Genomic DNA, 26,930 nt, shown 5'->3' with positions numbered 1-26,930 from the left:
ATTATGCATTCATCTTTCTTTGCTTTAATTCTTGTATAAGTTCTACGCGCTTTTGTTTGATTTGTGAGGTTTTAGATTATATTTTCTTCTTTTCATTGGTAGTTTTACGAATGTATAAGCGATAACTAACTTTCTTCATGTTTATTGTAAAGTTACTGCCTCTGATGTCTCCAACTTTGACGATTGGGCGCCTGCAACCTATGTACTTTTTCCATTGTACCCTTTACTAGCCGCTGGCTATGGGTCCAAGCAGTGTATGCCTATTTTCCTGTAGCGCACCAAAAAACAAACAAAAAATAATAATTATGGCTGGTCATTGACACATGGGGGTTGGCTTGTGAAGTCCTGTTAGCACAAGTTAAAAAAAAATACATTCTTATCGCACATATTGTGCACTTCGAACGGAGCGTTCGCCGTAGGCCCTCTTCCTGTCCTGAGGCGTGCAAATTGCCTCGGGATAACAAACAGCGTTCATTTCCGTCCGCACATAGGAATAGCCGTGAAGCCTCCCGACACATGTCTGCCTACTACCTACGTTGTTAAACCCTGCGGCTAGCTTGTGATGACGAAGCCTAATTCGAGATAGCTCTTCACCTTTTCGGCCGCAGTGTACTTTTCGCGTTTCCTTCGGTCATATGTGCGTTTTCTGCCGCACATTTAAAATTTATTTCCCCTAAACAATGTGCCTACGTCTGCGCGAGTGATGCCTCAGCGCCTGGAACAAGCGACCTGCTTGGTGTCCGACCTCTTCTTGTGCCAAGACTTGACTACAGTGCCACGGTTTACAACTGCGTCCCATTTTGTCAATTCTGGCTTGGAAAGACTCCTGATGTTTCTATAGTTGTGAAACTTAGATTTTTTTTCAAATATATTCATCACCGCTTCTCTACTCGTTCTTTAAAGTACACTACAGAGTTTGTTGCTGAATGGACATATAGTTGCCAGCAAGGTTCGTTTTCAATGCTTGGAAGTCATCCGCATTTATTTTGTATGAAGAACTACTGGTCTCTAGGCTACTCTGTTCGTAATTGCTGCCATGCACTTGGGTTTCCCCGTGAACTTACTTGAAGCGTAAAACTCGTGTGGTTGCAGCCACGTGGAGCAATAAAGGTGTGAGGCTGGCGCAGGCTCCCGTGCAGTGCGAACGCCTTCAGGTATATGCGTGTCGACGTCGTTCCTCGCTGTCCCTAGGCCGAGGCTGTGGTTTCACTGGGGCTCCCGAATTCCTTGTGAGCGTTTTAATGAACTGTGAGTGGAAACAAGAGAATGTTGCTGTGAATAAGGCTTTCTTCGCCTATCCAGATCGGAACGGCTTGATGTTACCCTTTTTCCATTATTGGGCTACTATAACGATTTAAGGGCTAGTGAAATGCTACCTGTGGTAAAATTCTAATGCATGAAATCCACAGAGGGGGTGTGTTTGAGTATTTGAGCCAAATTTTAAAACTTTACGTTGAACCATTAACTTGCAAATAATTTTAAATAGTTCTCCTGGGGACCGCTCGCAACCGATTGGGGCGACATCTCCACGCGCGAACCTCCCCACTGACGCCAGGGTTGATGCCGGGCGCTCCCGCTCACTGGACGTTCTCAAGTTAGGAGGGCTGGACGGGGCGTGGGGGGGGAGGGGGGGCGCCGTCGGGACTTGCTTGCCTCTTTTTTTCTTACGCGTTGGCGTGGATTGAGTTGAGGGCGGAGAGGAGGTGCAGCATTTTCGTTCGCCCAAATGTTAGGTGCTAATAAAGCTAGATTAAAACTTTTTGCTCTGCACAGAGGATTGATAGAATACCTAATGCTTGTGCGCATTTTATAATTTTAGTATATAGCCTTTTTATGGGCCCTTTAACGCCCCTTGTAGGCTAGGTCATATGTGTCTGTTTATTTTGCATATGACGGCATTCCTCAGGCCCGCTGCTGACAGTCAGGCTGAGAGCCCAAAAGACAACATGCGGTATGTTGTAGTCACTAAATCAGCTTTCAGTGATTCCAGCAAATATCGATGCAGCCGGTTTTAACACATGATTTGTGCGTAGAATGCAAAGTACCTCAAGTCTGCAGTGATGGTTACGAAATTCGAAACCTGGGTTTGCTAAGCATTAAAATAGTGCCTTCAATGCCGCGCGTTAGGATAAACTGTAAGTAAAAAAAGATGCTTATTACTAGCCTCACTTTGAAAGGAGTAATAACAGGAGAAATGCCGACCAGCACTGTACAAACGTCGTGAGGCGGTCCTTCGAATTCACAGTTGATATATAGTGTACTCACAAAGTTCGCATTCAAGTGCTGCTCCTTCAGTTGATCATAATGTTTCCTAACGCCAGATGATTGCACTGGACCACCTCAGATTTGTTCACGTACATTCATGAAATTTGCCACAGCGGCAGTAACCTACAGACCGCGAAACGTTCGAGTAATGAACATAGCCTGAGCGTAAAAATTCTGATTTGGTTTGTGGTTTGTGGGGTTTAGCGTCCCAAAGCGACTCAGGTTATGAGAGACGCCGTAGTGGAGGACTCCGGAAACTGCGACCACCTGGGGTTATTTAACGTGCACTGACATCGAACAGCACACGGGCGCCTTGCTTTTCGCCTCCAGCGAAAAGCGGCCGCCGAGGCCGGGATTCAATATCGCGTCCTTGGGAACAGTAGTCGAGCGTCGTAACCAGTGTGCCACCCCGGCGGGGCCTTAAAAATTCTGGGCCTAACGATTCACCAATCAGGATCAGTGACTGCTTAGCTTTATCAGGCAGAAAAGCAGGCTTTAAGGCTATGGATTTGATTACAATTGCCTCTGTTACGTTTCGCCACCGACAAGTGTGACAGCTGACGCGGCCACCGTGTAGCAACAGGCAAAGCAGCGAGCGTTTCGGCCACTTCGGTGCCGTCCGGTCGACCGCTCAACGCTTCCTCCCGCGAACGTGTCTCGTCCTGTCCGTGCCACACGCCGAGTGTGTGTGCGTGCGTGTGTGTGCAAACGCTAGCCAAGCCCGCTGCTCGAGAGAGAGAGCATCGCCCTTGCCCGTCTGCAGAGGTGGAGGAGATCTCTGTTGCACCGCCGACGATTGAGTCACCTCGACTTGTTGGGACATGCGGGCTCTCCCCTTCCTTCTGAACTGGCAAGCCTATAAAAAGCAGCGGCAGACTCCGCTGAGACAGTCTACTGGGAAGACGTCGCAGTGACGACGCCAAACACTAGCTGTGTGAGCGTGTCGGTATTCTCTCCGGGTCAGCTTCTCTGCCCGTTCCTTCATGATATATTAAACGTTTGTTTAGTTAGAAGACGTTTCGTCTTTGCTGGGGCCACTGTGGCCGTCCGCCGAGCCACGGAGCCGCCAGGCCAACGCTGCCTAGGGGCCGCGAGCCGCATGTAACAAATGGCGAGAGCGGTGAGATGAGACACGCGAGCCCCAAATCTAACAACAGGTAGGCAGCGGTGGGACGACCAAGCCGTAACCGTGGTCGGTGGGACGAGTCAGACGAGTCAAGCGTGACCGTCATCCAACAACTGGGGAAGAGCGGTGGGACGACGACGACCAAGCCGTGACCGTGGTTGGTGAGATGAGCCAGGCCTAACCGAGGTGCAACCTCTGGTGAGTAGAGCGGAGATGTCCCAGGCGTGACCCGTGCAACAAGCAGCTCTGCGGAAAGCCGGGACCAGTGCAACGAGCCCTGTGTGATGACTGGTTGCCTGCAGCGGAAAGACTGCCCTGGATTCTTGGCTTCGTGGTTTTCTGAGTGTGGGACTTTCTTCTACTGAGTTTTGCAGGCTTTTGTTAAGTAGAAAACAGAGCTGGTAATTGTGTTGTCGTTGTTGCTGGGTTAATTTGCAGCAATTAAGGCATAGTTGGCAGTAGAGAAGGCAGCACTCGGAACAGCCATGGATTTGGATTTGAAGTCGTTGCGCAAACCGAAATTGTTGGAGATTGCGAAAAAGTTGGGTCTGAATTTGTCAGCCAAACTCAAAAAACCAGAAATGTTAAGAGCTATTCTTATGCTGAAAGCTGAAGATGGCGAGCTTTCGGAATGCCTTGCCATCACTGACGAACGTCAAGAGAAAGAGGAATGTGAACGTAGGGAACGTCACGCGAAAGATGAACGTGAACGTCACGAGAAAGAGGATCGTGAAAGTAGAGAGCGTCACGAGAAAGAAGACGCCCGCGTAAGGAAACGGATGCAGCTGGAGATTTCAGCACATGGAATGAGCGTGGGAAAGCTTAAAGCCTAAGGCTCATCGCCGAGGATCTGGCAGAGTATTTGGTAGGCTTCGAGAGTGTTTGTAGACGTAAACGCTTCGAGAGAGATAGCTGGGCGCAGAAGATGGTATTTCTCTCCGCTGAAGCGTCGGAATAAATCAAGCGCTTGGTTGGCAACCGCTTGAAAAATTACGATAAGCTATTTGAGCTGATACGGTATCAGATAACGCTTCATGATCTTCGGAAGAGGTATGACAGCGAGAAACATTGTTACAAGTCGTACTTTGATTTTGCATATCAGTTGAAAGGTGCTGTAAGCGAATGGCTAGACAGTGCGGAAGTTTCGGAGCAAATCAAACTTACACCGGAGTGTGAGAAACAGCTTGGGGAAGCGACCGAGCAACGTGACCGCAGTAGCGAGCCTACCGAGCCTCGAACAGAAGAGTATCGTGTTACCTTGGTCGAACCACTGGCTGAGAAGGTTAGCACCGGCTCTAACGGCGAGAAGTCCGAAGTGACGCCGTTAAGCGAGATGAACTGCACGCCGACCCAAGTAGCTGTATGTGATACGGTTCAATCTTATGAGTGTGGGGAACTATCAGTAAGTGAACCGCTTCTCGAGACAAAAGCAGAAGCTCGTGTAGAGCGTGGCGGAGATGGAAACCAGCTAGGAAATGACAGAATCACTGGTTCTGAAATCGGCTGTGTGATGGAGCAGGGCACGCCGAAAAACGGAGTGTCGATCAGGGAAACTGCGCAGCCCACGAGTACTGATCAGCCAGGGCAGTCCCATGATGAGTGCGCGTCCACTGTAGAAAGCCGCGCTGTTGACAGCGAACGACTAGAGCGGAGTCAGCATCATTCGTGTCTTGATACGCCAGGTTGTAATCACGACAGCAACCACAGTGCGGACACGGCACACATGGCCCTCACGCAATCCGAAGCGCCCCAGCTGTCGAAGGAGCCTGATTGTGCGCCGGTCAGCGCTGAGCGAGACGACGCACTGAGTGGAGAGCCGCCAGATTAAATTCCTATCAGGGGGACTGACGTGAGCGGTTGTTGTTCGGATTTGACTGAAATGGAGTCATGCGCTGCTGGCTGCGGTGCAGACGCAGCGGCGCACTTTGACAACTTTGACGACACCAGTGCCCTACTAGCTCCGGTTACCGCTAGCTTGTCAGAGATGGCGTCAAAAGAAAGTAGAAAGGGAGTACTCAAGTTCTGCCACCGGAAAAAGCGGAAATGCAGGCGCGAAAAAGATTGTAGCCATCGTAAGGAGAGCAAACTCAAACGTTTGCGAACAGAAAGCAGAAAGCCTGTCTTCCAGTGTTGCCGTAGAAAAAAGACGGAAAGGCAGGCGCGAGAAAGAATAGAGCAAGTTGAAGCTATCGCGAAAAAGAAAACGACTATCCCAGAGGCACAAATGCGCCCGTGCCAAGAAAATGTGACTGGTTCGAAAAACTTAAGGAGAGGGATAGGTTGTTTAGAAAAGCGATTGACTATTGCTCGTATGTTTCTTTGCCTAGAAACAGGAGGGTAAGGTTGTTCCGGGAAACGGACAGCCGGAGCTTCAGTGAAAAAGGTGATCTCAACGGTAACGCCAATGGCTTAAGTCGGAGCCCCTAACGAAGCCTGTTTTCACTTGTTTTTCTTCCTGACATAGGGTTTTGAACATTTGTAATCAATATCTTTGTTTGGAAGTGATGTTTTTTTTTTTTGAAAATGCGAGTTTCACATTTGTGGGCACGTTCCAAGTGCTGCTGAGCTGCCCTTTAATATAGATGGGGACATAAAAGAGAAATAGTCTGGCATAACTTAGTGAAGGTTGTGCCGTGCTTGCTGGCTGACCGGTTGAGGTTGGTTTTAGCGTCGTTGTGACGTTGTGGGTTGTCAGAAAACTCTCCCGAAGACAAGTTGTAGAGTGTGTGGGATTCTCTACGGGGCTGCGGCTCCGCTCTCAGAGCAAACAGCGCTCCGCTAACTCAGACCACAGTGGTGGCCCCCAAGAACAACACGAACACCGAGGACCAAAGGGTAAACCGGTTTAATGGTTTTGCTCAGCCGCGCACGCGCGATCAACCAAATCAGTTCACCTGGTTCCAGTCCCTCTTTTCCGGACGCGTCCGCACTGCTGGCCCGTCCGGTCCGCTCTGTCAGAGGTTGCACACCACCACACACACCACACACGCACTCCCTCTCCCCGAAAACCACACCCAGCCAACACATCGCGCTCTTCCCCTGCCACAGCAGTCGAAGGAGAGAGGAGGAAGGAGGCTGTCACGTGGTGGAGAGAGAGAAGAGGCCACACCTCACCCTCGCCACCGCGTCGTAGCCAGGAGGGGAAGTAGCGGCGATATGTTCCTTCCCACACCCCTCCTACCTCAATCGAGGCGTCCGCCCGGGGGTGCAGGCGCGCGTTGCTTCCACCCTTTAGTGCCGCGGGCCTGGCTTCTCGGCAGTTCCCTGCCGCTGGACACCAGGTTGTGCCACGGAGAGGCAGGCTCTGCATTTGCGATCTTAGTCGCTGCTGCCGGGGTGAAGGCGCGAAGTTTGAAAGCTGGAATCGTGGTGCGCCGCTTGCTTCAAGCAGCGTCGACGCCCTGGGATTGTCAACCAGGGCAGGAGGCAGGGCGCGTTCATCTTTTCCAGCCAGGGCTGAACAGACGTACTCGGGTCCGGGAAAGCCCAGACTGCGGCGGGAGAGGTCAGAGTGCACTGGTATCTCCTCGCCCTCCCGTTCGTTATTCGGTCGAGCTCGAATGCGAGCTGCTCCAAGAATTTTTGCAGGCTGGCGCAGCCACAGGGCGCGCTATCTAAACATCAGCTTCGCCGCTCTCGCCGCCTGAATGCAGACAGCGTGGCCCATGCGTCCGGAGTGCCGGTGTCATAAATAAGGCCAGTCGGCGGGCTAGGTCCCTCTGAACGTGCTCAGCACAGGCTTCGCGTAAAGGAACACTGCCGGCTTGTGTACCGACACGCGCCGGATAAACACGAGACCTCTCGTGCCCTAGCGGTTGACATTAGGCGACTTCGCCTACCTTCCGCACTGTAACATCTCGGAAAGGACTGCCTTCCCTTGCATGCGCTTGCGCGCGAACTCGCGCGTCTGGCGTTCCTCCCTCAACAGCTCGAATGCGAACTGTGCAAGCAAGGACCGCGTTTGAGGCCTGCATGTGCGCTCTCACGCATGCGGCCTCAACGATTTCGCTGGCTGCGGGTGTTATAGCGATGCCGGTAGAGACTGCTCTCAGCATCGCCCGCCTCGGCGCTCTCCGGAACGAGAGGCGTTTCAGCTTCCGCAGCATCTCTCTGGAAATACTGCTTCAGCTCTCCCAAATGAATGGGTCCGCTTATTCGGCCCGAGTGCGGGTCTTTCAGACGGTAAATCAGCCGCGACTGTTTCTCTGCGATCACAAAGGGCCCGACCCATCGGGGCGCAAGGCCGTCCGCGAATCCGGCGGATGCATCGCTGAGAACATGATTTCGCCTCAGAACGGTGTCTCCCAACTGGAACTCAAGGTCCCTGTGGGGTTGGTCGTAGCTCGCCTTTTGGCTTGTCCTGGCCTTCTCACGGCTGCGGCTCGCTTCCTTAATGGCATTGGCCAAACAGTTGCGGCAAAGTGACATTTCTTCAAGTTGAGCTGTAGGCCGGCTTCAGTAAGGCACGTAAGGACATGCTGAAGGCGCAGAAGGTGGGAAGGGAAATCTTTCGAGAAAACGACAATGTCATCTAAATAACAAAGACACGTTTCCCATTTGAGCCCACTGAGAATGTTATTCATCATTCTCTCGAAGGTGGCGGAGGCGTTGCACAGTCCGAACGGCATCACATTGACTTCATACAACCCATTTGGAGTGATGAAGGCTGTTTTCGGGCGGTCAGCGGAAGCCATCGGTACTTGCCAATAGCCAGAGCGCAAATCTAGCGACGAAAAGAACTCCGCTCCTTGGAAACAATCTAGCGTGTCGTCAATTCGTGGTAGTGGGTAAACTTCTTTGCGGGTTATCTTATTCAGACGCCGGTAGTCCACACAGAAGCGGATCGTGCCATCTTTCTTCGTTCCAACACTACGGGGGAGGCCCAAGGGCTATGAGATGGTCGTATGATGCCCCGTTGAAGCATATCGGCGACATTGTCACTAATGACGGTCAAGGCGCGGCCCAAGGAAGGCTGGGACACGTCAAAAGATGCACTGAAGCGCTGAAGGAGGGAGACTATTTGGTCCCGTTGGGCGGACGGAAGGTCGGTCGCGATAGCTCGATGAAGGGCGTCGACAGGAAGCTCATCACTCGTAGCAGCACAAGACGTCAGGGCAGCGATGTGAGGAAAAACTTCAGGTTCGGAGAACATGTAAGTGCGATCAGGGCCCAGGTCTTCAATGCAGCCGAGGCACTCCCCTCGAAGAACAACCGTCGGGCAGGGAAAAGGGTTGGAAGCATAGATGACACAGCTGCCTCAGAAATCGTTAGAACGGCGAAAGGAAGAAGGAGGCGGTTATGGTGGGCGGAGGCGAGTTTGGGCATAAAGAGAACAGGACTAGGGAGGGCAGATGTCGAAATAAGGGGAACGAGAACAGAAGAAAAGGGAGGAATGTCGGTGTCTGCAGCTGCAAGGAGTCTAGCAGGGCGCACAGGCGGGTCACACAGGGAAACATTACACACAGGGGAAAGCTCAACTTCAGCACGGGCACAATCAATCACAGCACTGTGAGTCGACAGAAAGTCGTAGCCGAGGATGATGTCGTGGGAGCAGGCGTAAAGCACCACCATCTCGACGAGATACGTTATGTCTTTGATGCAAACTCGTACCGTGCACGCTGCCACAGGGGTGATGCGCTCTGAACTGGCCGTACGAAGCGAAAAAGCAGAAAGCGGCGTCGTGACCTTGCGAATTTTGCGGCGAAAGGCATCACTAATTACGGAAACGGCAGCTCTGTATCCACCAGCGCAAGAACGGGAAAACCTTCTACGAACACTTCAATGACGTTGGCGTTACAAGGCGGAGGACTTAACGAGTTCGTCAAAAGCGCAGTTCTTGCCTCCGGAACTGCGGCATTTAGTTTTCCCCTTGCGTAGGGCCCTGTCGCCGGAGCATCGGCGAAATGGAACCTCGGCGAGGCGAAGATGAACGGCGCGTCGAGTACTGAGCCCGAGGTGGAGACGATCCTGAAGAGACGTTGCTCAAGGGCGACTCGGGATCGTAGTGGTACTGATGGCCTGCGTTCTCATGATGAAGCGGGCGCTGACGGCAAAGGCGAGCGACGTCACCCGGGAGCCCGCAAGCATAGCAAATTGGGCGATTGTCGGCGGTTCGCCATGGGTTCGTAATGCGCCGTCGCGGTCGAGGCATCGGAGACTGAGGGGCCATGAAACGAGGTGGAGCATAAAAAGTAGGGCCGTTCTGGTAAGACGATGTAGGAAGCGGACTGCGCGTTCCAGCGGTTACTTGAGCGTAAGTGAGTGGGGCTTGCACAGGAGGGATGGGAACAATAGAAGGCAGCGCTTCGGCGACTTCCTCCTCGATAACTTGGCGGATAGCCGGCGAGATGGATGGCGCGTTGACCGGCGCTAATTGCGAAGTGCAGACGGTCGGCTGAACTGGATGCAAGAGGGGCAGCTGGCGTGCAACGTCTTCGCGGATCAAATCTTGGATATTCTGCATAAATTGAGACTGTTTCGCAGACGACGTAGCCAGTGCCAAGCCGGCAATGCCGGCAGGTGCGGCAGCCCGCCGCGCAGAAGCGCGTTGCTTTCGTAGCTCGTCAAACCTCTGGCACAGGGTTATAATGTCGGATACGGAAGTAGGGTTCCTGGCCGACGTCATATAGTACGCATCATCAGTGAGACCTTTTAGACAATGTATGACTCTTTCGGGCTCGGGCATGGACGGATTGACCCGCTTGCAGAGGTCAACCACGTCCTCAATGTAGCTGGTAAACGTTTCCTCTGGAAGTTGAAGCCGTGCATGGAGGCGTTGTTCGGCGCGGAGTTTGCGTACCGCAGGACGGCCGAAGAAATCCGCGAAGTTCTTGAAGACAGACCACGTCGAAAGATCAGCTTCGTGGTTTCGAAACCACAGATTTGCCACGTCCGTGAGGTAGAAGAGGACGTTGCTCAGTTTTATGGAATCGTCCCAACGGTTGTAAGTGCTGACGCGCTCGAAAGAGGCCAGCCAGTGGTCAACGTCATGGTCGTCGGTACCACTGAAGAAAGGTGGGTCACGGGGGCGTTGCGCCCCGGGACAGAAGATGGTGGCAGGAGTGGTAGGGATAGGCGCCGATGGTTGGCTGGTAGCGTCCTGCATGGTTGTGACCGAAGGCGGTAGCGTGCGGTTTCGAAGTTCCAGGGTGAAATCTGCGAGGAGAATTGGGGCGACGACTGAGACACCTCCACCAAGTGTAAGGTGTTTATTGGAGCACCAAGACCGTAGGCAACGTCCGCAAACCAAAGCGACGGGGGTAGCGTTCAAACCCACAGCGCAGTGCCAACAAGGCTCCGGCTCCACTTCGTCTACCTCTTCGGGTTGATGCTGATGATGCTGATGCGGCCATTCCCCTTTCTATCGGGGGATCACAAAGTTCTGGATCAGGCCAGGAGAGAAATTTAACAGGCTTCTCTGTTGCGCCACCAGTCCTCGAGGCGGCGCTTTGTCGTCTCCACTGCCCTGATGATTACGCTAGTCTCTTCGGGTAGTGGCGCGCGAGCTGATGGCGATCGGGATTACTACAGCCTGAACAGAAATTATTTTCGGTCAGTAAAAATAGAAATTAGAATAGAAAATTCGCAAGATATTCACACAACGTTCGCCAGAGGAGAAATCATTTTCGGTCAGTAAAGAAAGAAATTAGAATTGAAAATGCCCAAGACGTTCGCACGACGTTCGCGAGAAAAGAAATCATTTCCCGTCAGTAAAGAAAGAAATTAGAAAAGAAAATGCGCAATACATTGGAACGACGTTCGCAAGAAGAAAAATCGTTTTCGGTCATTAAAGAAAAAAAATAGAATATAAAATGCGCAAGACATTCGTGGGACGTTCGCCAGCAGAGAAATCATTTTCGGTCAGTAAAAGAAATTAGAATAGGAAATGCGCAATACATTCGCACGACGTTCGCCAGAAAAGAAATCATTTTCGGTCAGTAAAGAGAGAAATTAGAATAGAAAATGCGCAAGACGTTCGCCAGAAGAGAAACCGTTTTAGATCAGTAAAGAAAGACTAGAATAGAAAATGCGGAAGACATTCGCACGGCGTTTGCCAGAAGTTAAACCATTTTCGGTCAATACAGAAATAAATTATAATAGAAAATGCGTAAGACATTCGCACGACGTTCGCCAGAAGAGAAATCATTTTCGGTCAGTAAAGGAAGAAATTAGAATAGAAAATCCGCAAGACATTCGCACGGCGATCGCCAGAAGAGAAATCATATTTCGGTCAGTAAAGAAAGTTATTACAAAACCGTCTACTTATGTGCTACCAAGAAGATGCACAAAATAAAATTAACTTATTGTAACGGGGACAACGTAATGATTCATGTAGTTTAGTACAGATACCTTGGCGTGACCCTAACATCGAATTTGAAATCACCATTCCATATCTCAAACATATGCGTCTCTGCAAGAAAAAAATCTAGGCTGCTTAAAACGCCCATTACGTGATTCTACAAGCACACTTGGACTGTAAGCGTGCAAATCAATTGTTCGATTTACTCTTGAATATGCCAGCATAGTATGGGACCTACACACTGCAGTCAATGTTGAAAAATTAGAAAAAAATCTAAATATTAGCAGTAATATTTATATATATAGCGGGTATAAGCGAAAGGACTTTTCGACAGCCATATTACAAGCAGCCCTCAAAATCTATGCATTCAACCACATGACTATATTGAAAGGGACACAGCCAGACCTTCAAGACATGAACGTAGCCATGGCGTGAAGCCCATGTTTGCTCGTACGATTTTGTTGAAATTTTTATTTTTACCAACAACATCTGATTATAATTCCTTGCCTCAAGATTCAACTGTCCTTTATTCACTTATGTGGTATTCTATACATCTGTCTCTATGGTTTATGGTGTCTTCATGATTATCATCATCATTATTATGCGCTTTCTTGTGTTTGTGGTTTTGATCGCGACGTGTTCTTCCACAAATATTACTGCCTGCGTACCTTTGACTACTCGTGTTAGTGCAATTCACTGTTTAAATCGATTAATTGGCTTAATATTGTTGCTGATCCCATTGAATAATGCGTATTACCAAATAATGTGCCTCTCTTGCTTGGAACGTTTCAGTCCACATTGCTGTTCAAATAGATAAATGCCTTTTTGGCACAAAATGGTGTCTGCGTGGCTGAGAAAACCGCAAATGAATGTCCCTTTCGGAATGAAAAGGCCATGGTAAGAGTGAACTGCGGTCACGTCACTTGAATGACGCCTTTGGAATGAAGCCCTCTGACCAAGCAGGCAAGCCGCTTCTAGACTCCAGGAAAGTTGTCAGAAACAGTTTCCCAGCCGTACATTGAACGGTCGCATAAGCGGTTACGGCGGCAAGGTGCAAGTGCAGGCCTACACCCTATGGCAGCACATAAGATGCTCTCTGGTGCATCGCCTGTGACTGCGCCTCGTTATAAGTATCATGTACGGCAGAAGCAGGCTGCGTGGGTGAGAAATTAGTCATGTGAATCTCCGAAGAGAAACCACGGACTGCACAACAAACTAATCGTAGCGCTCAAGCACGTATATAGCCTTATCATTCCAACGACGAGGCGATCTCGCAGCCGTCAGTGTGATTCTTTTATTGTCAAGTAACTCGGGGGATGAACTGCAAATAATGATTGATGACCTACACAGGAAAAGAAGAAAGGTAGGCTTAAAAATCAATATGCAGAAGACTAAAGTAATCTTCGACAGCCTCGGGAAGGAACAGCAGTTTACTTTAGGTAGCGAAGCACTGAAAGTAGTAGGCGAATATATCTACTTAGGACAGGTAGTAACCGCAGATCTGGATCATGAAAAGGAAATAACAAGAATAAGATTAGGATGGAGCGCATTTGGCAAGCACTCGCATATTATGACTAACTGGTATCGCTCAAGAGGAAAGTATAGGGGAGCGCACCTGAAGCTTGCTCCCACTACACCAGCGCCGCATCCTCCTCTGGCGGTCATTTCTGAACGACTGGTCGGGGACGTCGCCGGGGGAGCGCATTGAACCACCTACGTCCCGACTGGTACACGCGCTGCTCGCGCCGTTGGTACTCTCTCCTTCATTGTATGCACGCGCCGTCTCACTCGCAGGTGCACAAAAGAGATGTTGCTGGTCGCTGCGAGTCTGGTCGGCATTCCAAGGCGTTCAGAGAGTGAAAAAAAGGTTATTGTGTCCAGGGGTGCGGAATGGCCCCTCTTGGTTCTTCTTATTAAAAGCACACAACAGCACCATGCTTGCAGTGCCACAGAATGCTAGCCGTGCAAGTGCATTTGCCACTGTTTGTAAACTGCTGCTTTGGAGAGCATTGCCATGAATGGTAATAAAAATGTTCGCAATGAAACTTCTTTGTCGCACAGTTTACAAGTACAGAGAAAGAGGAGACGCGCCCCTAATTGTTTTGCCATGAACGGCCTCCAACTACACCAGACTTCTATCCAATTGAAAAAGTATGACATTATTTATTGCAGAAACATTTATTTACCACACTTTTGCGCGGAATCGTAGCGTTTAGTTAAGCATTTCTCCATTATTGTTATTTATTTACGAATGTTCATGCGGCCGAATGCAGTTTCGAAAAAAGAATTTTGAAGTCAAAACGTTTGTCATCCACATCAGTGAGCATTCGCTTATGATCGATGGCTTTGCAGATAGGTTGTCTTGAGGGTACGCGTGCACTGTGATAGTATGAAATAAATAAGCAACCGCTTTTCTCTATGGTACTTATTAATCAAGCTTACGACATTTTTCTTTTAACCATAAGCGAGCATTTGGTAGGCATATTCGGTGAACGGTCTCGTCTTTCTCTTCAGCCTCGCATATCGCCTTCAGGACTCTTAATTTGCGTTAAAATAACGGTAATTTGCAATATTATTAGCGCAAAAAATATCAAAATTCAATCTATTAAGTCAGCGAAGTTTCGTGCACCACACTGAGCCATCAAATAAAATTTTGCATTGTGAAGATGACTATGTAAAAAAGATATTTACTTAACACGTTGTAAACTGTTTTGCCTCTTAATTACTTGCGGCACTATAAGCGCCGTTAACACATTGGCGTTTTCGTCAATTTGCCTCGAGGAGGGGACAGTATCCACAATTTTTTTTTCGCGTTTGCTCTGAAAGATTTTCCTAATTCTCTGAAGAATGCGCATGCGTAAGCGTTCAAGCTTCAAGGAGAAAGCACGCGACTGCACAACAGATCTGCAGCAGCCCAGAACGTGCAGAACTGACCCCTTTCAAGGGCCACTCGCGCAGCTGTTCAATGGGAGGGGGAACCGGCCTTCCTGGTCAATTATCGCGACGCCGCCGAAGAGGGCGCTTTTCACTGGCGCTTGCAGCGCCCCCCTGCGAAGCTGCGGTCCCCTATACAACAGCTGCATCTTACCTGTACTCACCTATGGAGCTGAAACGTGGAGGCTAACTAAGAGGGTTCTACGTAAGTTAAGGACAACCCAGAGAGCTATGGAACGAAAAATGGTAGGGGTAACATTAAGGGATCGGAAGCATGCAGAGTGGGTCAGGGAAATGAACTTAAGTAATCGACATTCTAGTGCAATATGCAACAAGCATGATCGCAAGCGATCCGTGATTGACACTGCTATGGTTGCTGCAATTTCTATGTTGCTGAATTATTTCCTGTCATTTGGTAGAGAAAACTAATCAGAGCATACGTTCCTGTCAGTTGTAGTTCGCACTCTGCAGCCTGGCGCCTACAGATGGCGGCAGTGAATGCGCGCATTAGATTGAAGAACATGCATTAGCTGATTAAAGATTTTTCAAGCCGAGAATCCTGCTTTGCGTATGACCATAGCCTCCTTTATACGCTCTGTGCGTGACAACTCCGCGTTCCGCGGCTGTCGCCGCCGCTCCTCCTCCGTTGATAAGTTACGCCGCTGGCTGCCGAGGGATGGCGACACCGACGTAGGGTCACCCTCGCCAGGCGAGTGCCGGGAGCGCCGTTGCAAAGCAGTACGGATAGCCTCGCGCTGCCGCTTTCTCGCGATTTCGTGGGCTGTTTAGCAGTGTATAAGGCCATGCTACTTTTCTCTCAAAAGCGTAGCTTTTTGGGCTTGTTGGTGCAGGAACATAGCGATATTGTAGCGCAAGACAGACAAGACACGAGAGAAGACCGAAGAACACGAGAGCTAACTTCCAACATTTTTTTTCTCCCACATGCAGCACATTTATACGCCAAAGACAAGATATTTATCATGCGGTGGCCACTACATCGGAGATACAGGACGATGCTTAAATGAGCAATTAATGGAACACGCACGTAACGTCAAGAACGGGAAGGGGGGTTCTCTTGTGGATCCCATTCTTTCTTGTAAATCGAGAACTTGCAAGCCATACTTTGAACAAACTGCTGTGCTACAAGAGGTTTTAATATGACCACACGTGTAATAATTGAAGCGGAGAGAATAAATGCTTCCGGAGAGACGTGTTAACACTTCGTCGATTTGTTTGTGGGATAAGGAACGGTCTTTTCTCCGGCGATGATATTGTTAGCGCATGTGATATCTTGTCTTTGGCGTGTAAATATGCTGCATATGAGAAAATAAACTTTTGTTGGAAGTTAGCGCTCGTGTTGTTCGGTATTCTTGTGTGTCTTTTCTGTTTGCGGTACAATATGCTATGTACTTTTCTATGCCTTCGGATGCTGCAGGAATACAGCATTGCACCAACTGGTAAGTGCAAGCTTTTCTTTGTGCTTGCGGCGATCGCTGCGTAGTGTTCAGCTGCTTTGAGGCTTGTAAAAAACAGTGACAGTACCAAACACCGTGTTTATTAAGCGTCAATACTGCAATAGTAATGTTAGGTGTGCACCTGCGCTTTCTGAACTCCAATGCTAATTGCTTTCCTGCCTAGCTCGTCTGCGTAGTGTGTTAGATGTGCTCCTGCGAAGTTTTTTGTTTTGCAGTATACGCTAATTACGAAATTTGTAATAAAATAGAAACACAATATTTGCATATTGTGAAGACGACTACTTTAAAGTTAGTTAAACCAAATCGCGCAAAGCCTATAATAGCTTTCCTTGTCAACTATATCGCTGTGCCCTCTCTAGCATCGGAAACCGCAAAACTCGTACTCAACCGTATTACGGCCTGTGAAAAATAATAACGGCACGAGAAGTGTGTTTATTACGCGTCAGTAAGGTAAAAATAATATCAAATGTGCACGTGTATTTTCTGGACTGCGATGCTAACTTCCTCCCTGGATAGCTCGTCTGTGAGGTATGTTACAAGTGCTCCAGCGCAGTATTTTTTGTTTCGCTAACTGCGCAATTCTGTGAAAAAATAAAAACACAAGCTTTGCCTATTGTGACGATTATTTTGGAGTGATCGAAACAGAAAGATGCAACGCGTATATTTGTCTTTCCTTACAAATCTCAATGGCATAGTGGGATGCAACTGATACAGTCATCTGTAAATCAAGCTGGCTTCTGAAGTGCTATCAGTGACAGCAGTCACCGTGAACATTTCTCCCTACTTGTGGCAACTATTCATCACACCACTTCAACAGGGTACTCTTGTAGTACAATTGCTGTTGTGAAATGTGTAAATAAATGCTGGTGCCTTTCTTCTTAAATTTTGTTTTATTGCAGCGTAGACTAGCATTGTACGTTTTCTATTACCATTGGCGCTAAGTCATGCAGTTTTTCGAGCCATGCGCAATTTATTTAAACTGCCTGACATAAAATGCCATATAGCGTTGGTGTTATTGCCCAACAAGTATAATGATCACTTATATGCTTTGTGGACGTCGGCCTTACAAATAAATATGCTGAATATGCACGATTGATGCTCAGGAACAGTTATTCCGCTAGCGAATAACAGCGCTCCCGCTCCGCGCCGACGTTCGTACCCGTGCGCCTCGACCCCTACGTCAGTGGCGCCCTCAGCGAGAGGAGCGGCAGCGCCGCGCAACTTTACCCGACGGGGCTCTATTGTTCGCGCGGCGCGTTGACAGGCACAGAGAGTATAAAGGAGGCTATGGTATGACACATAGAATACGGCATGCGTGATGATTAGGAAGAGCAGGACGAGTAAGAACAATAATTGATGTCCAGCAGGGTTTACCGCGACCGGGCTTAGGTCTCCCACGTAGGAGCGTCGAGATATTGTCTCTTCGCCGCCACCAGAGCCTGCTGGACGGCCCAGAGTTGGTCGTTGAGACAGGAGAGTCGCAGCGCTGTGAATTGTTTTCTTGATGAGCCCTTTAAGAGTCGACAGTAGTACATGCATGTGTATACTTATCAGGTACTGTACAGCACATCTCGCATCATTGCGCCTTTCCACTGCGTAAAAAAATGGTGAATACGACGCGCCCTGATTGTGCATCAAAACACAATTGGAGTGCTTTTAAGGGCTCGCTGATCTCATCATCCAGAGGAAGCTGAATTCGTGCAAAAAGATAAGCAATCGTGTTTCAGCCCAGCCTTTCTCGCAACCGCTTGTTTTGAGTTAGTTGAATTAGGTGAAGACTTGGCATTCCTGAGTATGCTCACAGCGCTACTCTCGTCGCGTTTCGATGGTTGCAGTGGCACACTGAGACGCCGAAATAACGCTCCTCGAGAAACCTTATGAACCCATCGCAACTCGACGAATCCAGATTGCTCGTGCCGCAAGTACTTCGTTTTTAGGCAATTTTTCCTGGATTACAGTATAATAGTTTTATTTCGGTACCTTAATTATTTCATGATAATGCGTCATTCTAGCCTGAATAACTGTTTCGCTTTTGTGTCGCTTTATCCTACAACAGATTTAACAGACTTTATTTATTTATTTACTGTGCACCTCAAATACCCTGAAATGATAGGAGTAACGCGACAAATAGGGAATTATCGCGTCGTTATAACCCAACCTTGCAAACTCCCCTTTTAAAAGGCTGGAATGACGGTGTGTTTATGCTGGGTTGGCTACAAATAACAGTCATACAGAGCTGATTATGGAGTTTAGATTCTGGTAAGGCCATGGCGATGATTAGGTATACTCAGCGTCATATCAGACTGCTGATTATTCGTGGTGGAAGTTTTTCCCATATTTGCATGTGCCCTTTAATAAGCTTCTCCAAATGGCTTGCTAAAATCAAGGGGCGAGGGCTCTATACGAATGTTGCTTCCTCCTAAGCCAGTGTGCTCGCTAAAATCGCGGTGCAGCGGTGGCGTAGCGGTAGAACATCCGCCTCGCGTGCAAGAGGACCGGGGCTCAAATCCCGGTGCCCCGCAATTCTCCACCGGGGAGGAAAGAAAAAAAAAACACTGCGTGCCGATGCAATTTCATAAACAGGTTTGGGGTGCGACCTGATACCGCTGAACACCTCCGGCAACGCACTTCCTCACCAGAACAGGAGTTGGCCACCCTGGTGCAGTAATTGGCCGCAACCTCTCATGATTAGCTCTATAAAAATTTGGCCCTCAGTCACCAGCGGCTGCGGAACAACTGACCACGGCGGCGGTAAGACCTGTGACGCAGCAGGGGGTGCTAAGAATATCTGGCTCCGTTGGACAGGCCGCCATTGGAAACTGACCCTGGCAACGTTTAACGTTAGAACCCTAGCTAGTGAAGCTAGTTTAGCAGTACTGTTAGAAGAACTAGAGGGTATGAAATGGGATGTCATAGGGCTTAGTGAGGTTAGGAGGCCGAATGAGGCATATACTGTACTGAAGGATGGGCATGTACTGTGTTATCGAGTTTTACCGGAGAGGCGACAACTAGGAGAAGGTTTCCTTGTCAATAAGTATATAGCGGGCAATATAGATGAATTATATAGTATTAATGAGACAGTGGCAGGCATCGTAATTGAGCTTAATAAGAGGTATAAACTGAAGGTTGTACAGGCCTATGCACCCACATGTAGTTATGACGACGAGGCAGTTGAAAGCTTTTACGCAGATGTAGAATCGGCAATGCGAAAAGTAAAGACGCAGTATACTGTACTAATGGGCGACTTCAATGCCAATGTAGGGAAAAAGCAGGCAGGAGACTAGGTAGTAGGTAACTATGGCATTGGCTCTAGGAATAGCAGGGCAGAGCGCAATAACTTAAGAATCATGAGTACCTTCTTCAGCAAACGGAAGAACCAGAAATGGACATGGGAAAGTCCTAACGGGGAGACTAAAAATGAAATTGACTTCATACTGTGTTCAACCCCGCCATTATTCAAGATGTAGAGGTAATCGGGAAAGTGCGATGCAGTGACCACAGGATGGTGAAGTCCCGAATTAGCCTAAATCTGAAGAAGGAACGCAAAAGATTAGTAAGAAAGACACCCATCAACGAGTTAGCGGTGAGGGGAAGGGCAGAAGAGTTCAGGATCTCGCTACAGAATAGATATTCAGCTTTAACCGAGGATGGCGACATTACTCTAGAAGCAATGAACAATAATTTCAGAGATATCATTACTGAGTGCGCTGTAGAAGTAGGCGGTAGGATAGTTAGAGAGGATACCGGTAAGCTGTCTAAGGAGACGAAAGATTTGATTAAGAAACACCAGAGCATGAAAACGTCGAATCCAACAGACCAGATCGAATTGGCCGAGATATCAAAGCTAATCAATAAGCGCAAGGTGGCCGATATAAGGAAGTATAACATGGAGAAAATTGAGCATGCTGTAAAGAACGGGGGAAGCCTTAAAGCCTTAAAGACGAAATTGGGCATAGGCAAAAACCAGATGTATGCGATAAGGGACAAGGCGGGCAACGTCATCACTAATATGGAAAAGATAGTCAAAGTAGCCGAGAAGTTCTATACAGACTTCTACAGTAGTCAAAGTAGTCAGGGCCGTAATGAGACTGGCGGTAGAGAAAAACAGTCAGACGTTCCACCAGTGACGAAGGACGAGGTCAAGAAAGCACTAGAAACTATGAAAAGGGAGAAATCAGCTGGAGAGGATCAGATAACTACAGATTTGTTAAAGGACGGGGGGATATCGTGCTAGAAAAACTGGTCACCCTGTAAACACAGTGTCTGGTCTCATCGACGGTACCGGAGCCATGGAAGAATGCAAACATTATCCTCATTCAAGAGAGGAAATTCTAAGGACCTTCAAAATTACAGACCGATCAGCTTACTGCTTGTTACTTATAAGGTATTTACTGAGGATCGCTAATAGAATCAGGACAACCTTAGACTGCAATCAAGCAAAGGATCAAGCAGGTTTTCGGAAACTGTACTCTACTATCGATCATATCCATACCATCAACCAGGTGATAGAAAAATGCTCGGAATATAACCAGCCCTTATACATAGCATTCATTGATTACGAAAAAGCATTTGACTCAGTTGAAACCTCGGCGGTGATGCAGGCATTGCGAAATCAAGGGGTAGACGAGCCGTACGTGGAAGTGCTTGAAGATATATATAGTGACTGCGCAGCACCCATAGGCCTGCATAAAGAAATTAACAAAATTTAAATAAAGAAAGGTGTTAGGCAAGGAGACACGATCTCCCAAGTACTATTCACAGCTTGCTTAGAGGAAGTATTCAGAGACTTGGAATGGGAGCAGTTAGGAATAAGGGTAGATGGATAATACCTCAGTAATCGGCGATTTGCTGATGACATTGCCTTGCTAAGTAACTCGAGGGATGAACTGCAAATAATGATTGATGACTTAGACAGGAAAAGTAGAAAGGTAGCCTTAAAAATCAATATGCAGAAGACTAAGGTAATGTTCAACAGCCTCGGGAAGGAACAGCAGTTTACGTTAGGTAGCGAAGCACTGGAAGTAGTAGGCGAATATGTCTACTTAGGGCAGGTAGTAACCGCAGATCCAGACCATGAAAAGGAAATACCAAGAAGAATAAGATTGGGATGGAGTGCATTTGGCAAGCGCTCGCAGGTTATGACTAGCAGCTTACCGGTATCGCCCAAGAGGAAAGCATACAACAATTGCATCTTACCTGCACTCACCTATGGGCTTAAACGTGGAGGCTAACCACGAGGGTTCTACTTAAGTTGAGGGCAACTCAGAGGGCTATGGAACGAAAAATGTTAGGGGTAACATTAAGAGATAGGAAGCGTGCAGAATGGGTCAGAGAAATAGCTCAAGTTACTGACATTCTAGTGGAAATTAAGAATAAGAAATGGGCATGGGCAGGACATGTAGTGCGAAGAGAGGATAACCGATGGTCGCTTAGGGTGACAAACTGGATTCCAAGGGAAGGAAAGCGTAGCAGGGGGGGGCAGAAAGTTAGGTGGGCGGATGAAGTTAAGAAGTTCGCAGGGGTCAAGTGGATGTAGCTAGTACAGAACCGGGTTAATTGGAGAAATATGGGAGATGCCTTCGCCCTGCAGTGGGTGTAATCAGGCTGATGATGATGATGATGATGATGATGAAGAAGCCAAGGTGCACAAAATCTATAGGTGACATCCAGTGCAAATAGTTTGCTTCTAGGATGAGCACAGCTCGCTTTCAGACGCGCGAATGCATCACAGTGGCGTTCTCCTCTCGAGCAGCCGTCGTTTTCCGCCACGGCCGCGCGGCCTGCCTTTAGCTCACATGAGTCTCCATTTCGACAATCCTACTCTCTTGTTTGCGCCGCCGTCAGCGAGCGGGAAAACACGGCCGCGTCCGTTCTCACGGATCGCGTAGCAGCGTGGGCCGAAAGGGAGCCGCTCTGCCTTAGCTCTGCGAAACAGCGCTGCCGACGTACGGAATAAACCGCGCACATTCTTCCAACGCGGTCGCCTTACAAAGATAGATGTGCGGCTGCAGCTTCATCGTTCGCTGCTCGCTTTGGAGCTGTTCCTGAGATCTTTAAATGCATCAAAACGCAGATTCACGTTTTCTTCCTTTTAGGGAGATAGGACAATAGCCCCGCGCACCACAAAAAGACATGGTTCATTCCTCAGCCACACAAATCTCGACCACTGGCATACATTTCGCAGCAACTCCATCTAAACAGAGCTGAAATCATTACAAAAAAGTACCACATTTGTGCATACGAGTATACCACCACTGCTCACAAGGATCGTGTAATGACAGAAGACTGCATCACGCAAGATAACTGCTCTGGCGTTGCCAGTGCAGGATTAACATCCGTCTATAGTTGTCAAGCGTTTTTTTTTTTAAGTAATCCCAGTCTTTGAAGAGCGCCGCTGCCTTCTTTACGTGCCCGCATATGACTTTTCCCATTTCCACTTTCTGACTTCCACCAGCAGCCGTCCATTTTGAATCTGCTCGTATCGCTCGTATCGCTCGTATCCGCTCGTATTCTGAGTTGGCCTGCCTCGCCGGGCCGCAGCGTACTTTAATGGTCTTGCAGATATTGTATCATCTCTCATACGCTGCTTCTCGGCTTCTATAGCGGACTAGTCGACTTGTTAGTCGCAACCACTGAGTCGCTACTAGTATACAGAATGGTAGCTGTTCCGTTCAAGACCGGAAGTCGGAAAGCTATTTAGGAGGAAGATTTAGGAGGAAGAGCCATTGGGGGCCTTCAACGTCACCAGCGTCATGAAGGGGCTTTATGCTGGACATGTATGTTTGATTTCCATGATGAAATAGCGATAGAGCGATACGGAATTCCCGATTAAACGGAGAATATTGCAAATCACTGCATTTTGGCTTTGCAAATTTTGTTCTGCTCAGTGCTCCCTTTATTGTGCAATGCCCTCACAAACAGGACTGAAGAAAAAATTTGGAGGACGCTTAAGCTTCGCCTTCAAGAGTGGAACGCGATAGCGTTATTGCATCTCGTTCGCACCGCCCACTCATTCGCTCGGTATGCTCTTGAGTCACTCAGTGTTCGGCGCGGCAACGAAACGTGCGCCTGAGCAAGCGGAACGAATCAAAGAACTAGGTGTCTCGGAGGGAGAAAGCCGGGCAGCGACACGCCATGAAGGCGGACGCGATCATGGGGCTGACGCCTTGGTGGAATCGTCCTTTATCTCGCTTGGGAGCACCACGCAGAAGCATGATTCATCGAAAGCAGCTCGGCACACATCGCAGGGGACGCTTTCCCAGCAGAAGCGCTACGGCGCAGCGATCACGTCACAGGCGTCCGGCATCAGACGCTGCACCTAGCAATCGCGCTGTGAGCGGAAAGAGGAGCCGCGTCGCCTAAACACCACTGTTCGAGTGACGCACGTTGGATGTTGGAAGGGGAGAGAGCGAGAAAACTTATTAAACGCAAGGGTATTGGGGCATCCTCGCACCGGTACCCGCGCGGCTCGAAGGGGAGAAGAGGGTGAGTGAAGATAGTGATCTCAAGAAAGGAAAGACGCTTGATTTTACAACCCGTGAGGGTGCACGGCGAAACGTCAGGGGCGAGTGGCGCGCCACGTGTCGGGGCAGCGCCGCACATTGCGAGGAGGAGTTCTTCTGTGTTTGCCGTTTATGAAGTGCATGCCGGGATTTATCGCTCACCGCCAACGCCGCCGACGACACCGGCTTTTCTGCGACCCGAGCTCCTTAACGCTACCGCGTTAATATGCAATGAACGAAGCGCTCCTGTTTATAGAGAAATATGTCAACATGGTTGTAAAGTATAAGCTTAGTTACGAGGTCGCAGCGACTTCAGTGCGCTAGAGAACGGCTGAACAAGGAAGAAGGTAAAGAGGGAGAGAGAACAAAGGTAGGTTCCACAGTTTGGAGAAGAAACTTAATTTTCAGGAAGGAACACTTATACACCCAATTATTAAGGAACTGCTCCACTGAAAATACGCACATGCAGTTCATCTTTTTACCGGTCATGATCAGCCGTGTTGAGAAACGGAGACCATGATTCATCAGCCGGTTGCCGGCGACGAAATGTGCCTTCAATATTTCTTAGCTATCATCATGTCCACGAAGAAAAACATACGTAATTATTCGATGGCACTTAACTGTTGACAGGCGTCGCGGTACTCCGTCATGACAACACAGTACCAAGGAATGCTGCGCGGAAACTCTCCTTCAGTGGCCATCAGTTTTACATTTTTGTGTTTTTGTTCCCCCTTGATGTCTATCGTAGTCTTCATATCTCCAGAGCCGAGAATATGACCGCCAAGTCACGGCTCTGAAAAATTGTTCTTGCCCAAGTTACTCAGGGAGCTAAGTAACCACCCAAGAAAAAAAAAAAAAAAATCTCCTGGCCTCTTCGTCGCGAGTTGGCTACCTATTGAGGGCAGTTAAAAAAGAACGTATAGCGCTTTTAAGACTACTCATTCATAGCGGCAGCTGCACATCGGTATTGTCCAGGGCCTTTGGCTGGCGAGCATTCTTTCGGGAGCTACAAAAAATGTTATACTTAAAATTACAAATCACAAAATTACAGATAATACATCAGTCATACATCGCAAAGCAGAGAACAGCGACACTAGACAAATGTATTAGCATGATTCTACGAGATCAAACTGCCTAAATATTTATTATTTTTATTTATTTTGTTTTTGCATATATTGTACACGTAGTACTCAATATCTCAACAGAGCAGTTATTTTTTCCTAACGTTAATATTAACGGAGAGAAAAATAAACAACACAGGCAGACTTTTCGCACACATCGCTGTGTCCGGATTTTGCAATGACGTAAACAAATGAAGTCATTCAAGCCATAGTAAATATATTTTGTGCACTCAAACTACAGGCAGCGCCAAAGAGTAAGCTCGGTGTCATTCAGCCATTCTGAAAAGTTACTGAGGCCAATTAATATTTTCAAAAAGTGCAATGATGAGAAATTACGACTTGTTTACGGACTATTTTCTCCACGAATAGACACAGCACCTTCTTCAAAACTTTTGAACTAATAGGCACTTGCACAATAATTAATCTCACACATTTTAATTCTTATAAATAAAGAGAAATCATAAGAAGTCTTATGCCAAATATTTCACTTTTGGCTGTATGAGTTATTTTCAAAATCAAATTATAAAAAAGCCATTCTTAATTTTGCTCAAAGTTTCTCAAACAATGCTAAAGAAGTTGGCAAGAAATCATGTTGCATTATTTTGCTCCTTATCAAATTACGAGAGCTTACTTAACCTTGTCACTTCTACAGCATTGACAAAAGCTCCTCATTGGCGGTCATGATCTAGCTGCTACTCCATCCCTTGCTTTAAATTTACCGTAATTGGTTTGGTTTGCGGGGTTTAACGTCCCAAAACGACTCAGGCTATGAGAGGACGCCATAGTGGAGGCCTCCGGAAATTTCGACCTCCTGGAGTTCTTCAACGTGCACTGACATGACACAGCACACGGGCGCCTTGCTTTTCGTCTCCATCGAAAAGCGGCCGCCGAAGCCGGGATTCGATCTCGCATTCTCGGGAACAGTAGTCGAGGGCCGTAACCACTGCGCCACCCCGGCGGGGCAAATTTACCGTAATTGCGATGACAGACATTTTCCCTAGTGTAATTTATTAATTAATTAATAATGTAATTTATTTTTGATACGCAGCATCAATGTGTGATTTAAGCGTGAGGAAGTTGCGCCACGGCAGCCGAATGGAAGTAACAGCATTGCTATGTCACGGCCGCCTGGATCGGCGAGCGCGGCGGGGCTTGCTCCGACCGTCCCATTCGCACGGAGAAAGCGTAATTGCGGAGAGGGGCCTGTACGCTCCTTTCGCCGCACCGCGGCGCGCTCTCCTCACTCCTCGCTCCCGCTCGGACGGCCGCGCGCAATGCGTTGTGCGGCGCCTGGGAAGCGTTGCGTGATATCCAATGTTGAAAAACAACGATTAAAAAAAAAAAAAACGTACACAAGAACAGTAGCACCTTCTGCACTCGTTCAGCGTGGTACAACCAAGCTATGCTTCCGCAACGCCCTGGAGAAATCTTGCCGGCACGCAATGGCACAAAGATTTCAGATTCAAGTCGAGGGCTTGGAAGCGACAGAATACCCGACTTGCCTGTTAACGCCCGTTTCAGAAAACGTGTTAAACGACACCTTGACCTCAGCTCGCAGTGGATCCAATGAACGGAAAAAAGAAAAGAAAAAAGAAAAGTCGCAGTTATCCCCCACTTAATTAGATTTCTCACAACTCAAGAAGGTGGGCTCACGTGCCAATATGAATATAGGTTTTCGGCGCCCGATAAGCTGTCTAAGCTTTGTCACTTGAACTCTGGTAGCGCAAGCAAGGGGGGCTGCGCCAAGAAGCATAATATAAAATTGAAAATACATTACTTCTTATAAATGAAGTACCCTGACTGACGAGGCAACGCAGTAATATATATATATTTTTTTTCAGTTAGCTCATGTCCATGACGTACTAGCTCGGTCAGAACACGTTTGCCGATCGAAATAGGGCTCGGAAGGAAAAAATAAAGGCAAGTGTACTACGGTGAAAATGGAGAGGTGATGTTGCATGCTGTGCAACCGATTTATGTTCATTGTGTGAGCTCATTGCGGTTGCTCCTGTACGAGACAAGCTGCTCATCTGAGTTGACAGCCATGGAGAGCAACGACCAGTGACCCTCATTAATCTGTATAATTGGATATCATGGTTGTATTCGTGGCGAAAACTACCAGCATCAGGACGTCGCAGTACACACAGCAATTTATTCACAACAAAAAGTTCTTAGCACCACGCTTATGCTGTTTAAACGCGCAAAACC

General features: G+C 48.2%; 1 protein-coding gene across 1 annotated transcript in view; it reads right to left on the bottom strand.

Moving 5' to 3' along the window:
* Positions 1-26,930, bottom strand: part of LOC146184557 (uncharacterized) — an 87,091-nt gene that overhangs the window by 52,841 nt on the left and 7,320 nt on the right. The window contains exon 2 of the mRNA XM_084608811.1: positions 1,065-1,246. The gene's annotated coding sequence lies outside the window, so the exon portion shown is untranslated. The remainder of the gene's footprint in view (positions 1-1,064; positions 1,247-26,930) is intronic.

Source organism: Amblyomma maculatum, chromosome 7, assembly GCF_055883805.1.
Source record: "Amblyomma maculatum isolate TAMU_Amacu chromosome 7, ASM5588380v1, whole genome shotgun sequence".
Lineage (NCBI taxonomy): Eukaryota > Metazoa > Arthropoda > Arachnida > Ixodida > Ixodidae > Amblyomma > Amblyomma maculatum.
This window is presented reverse-complemented; position numbering and strand designations above follow the sequence as displayed.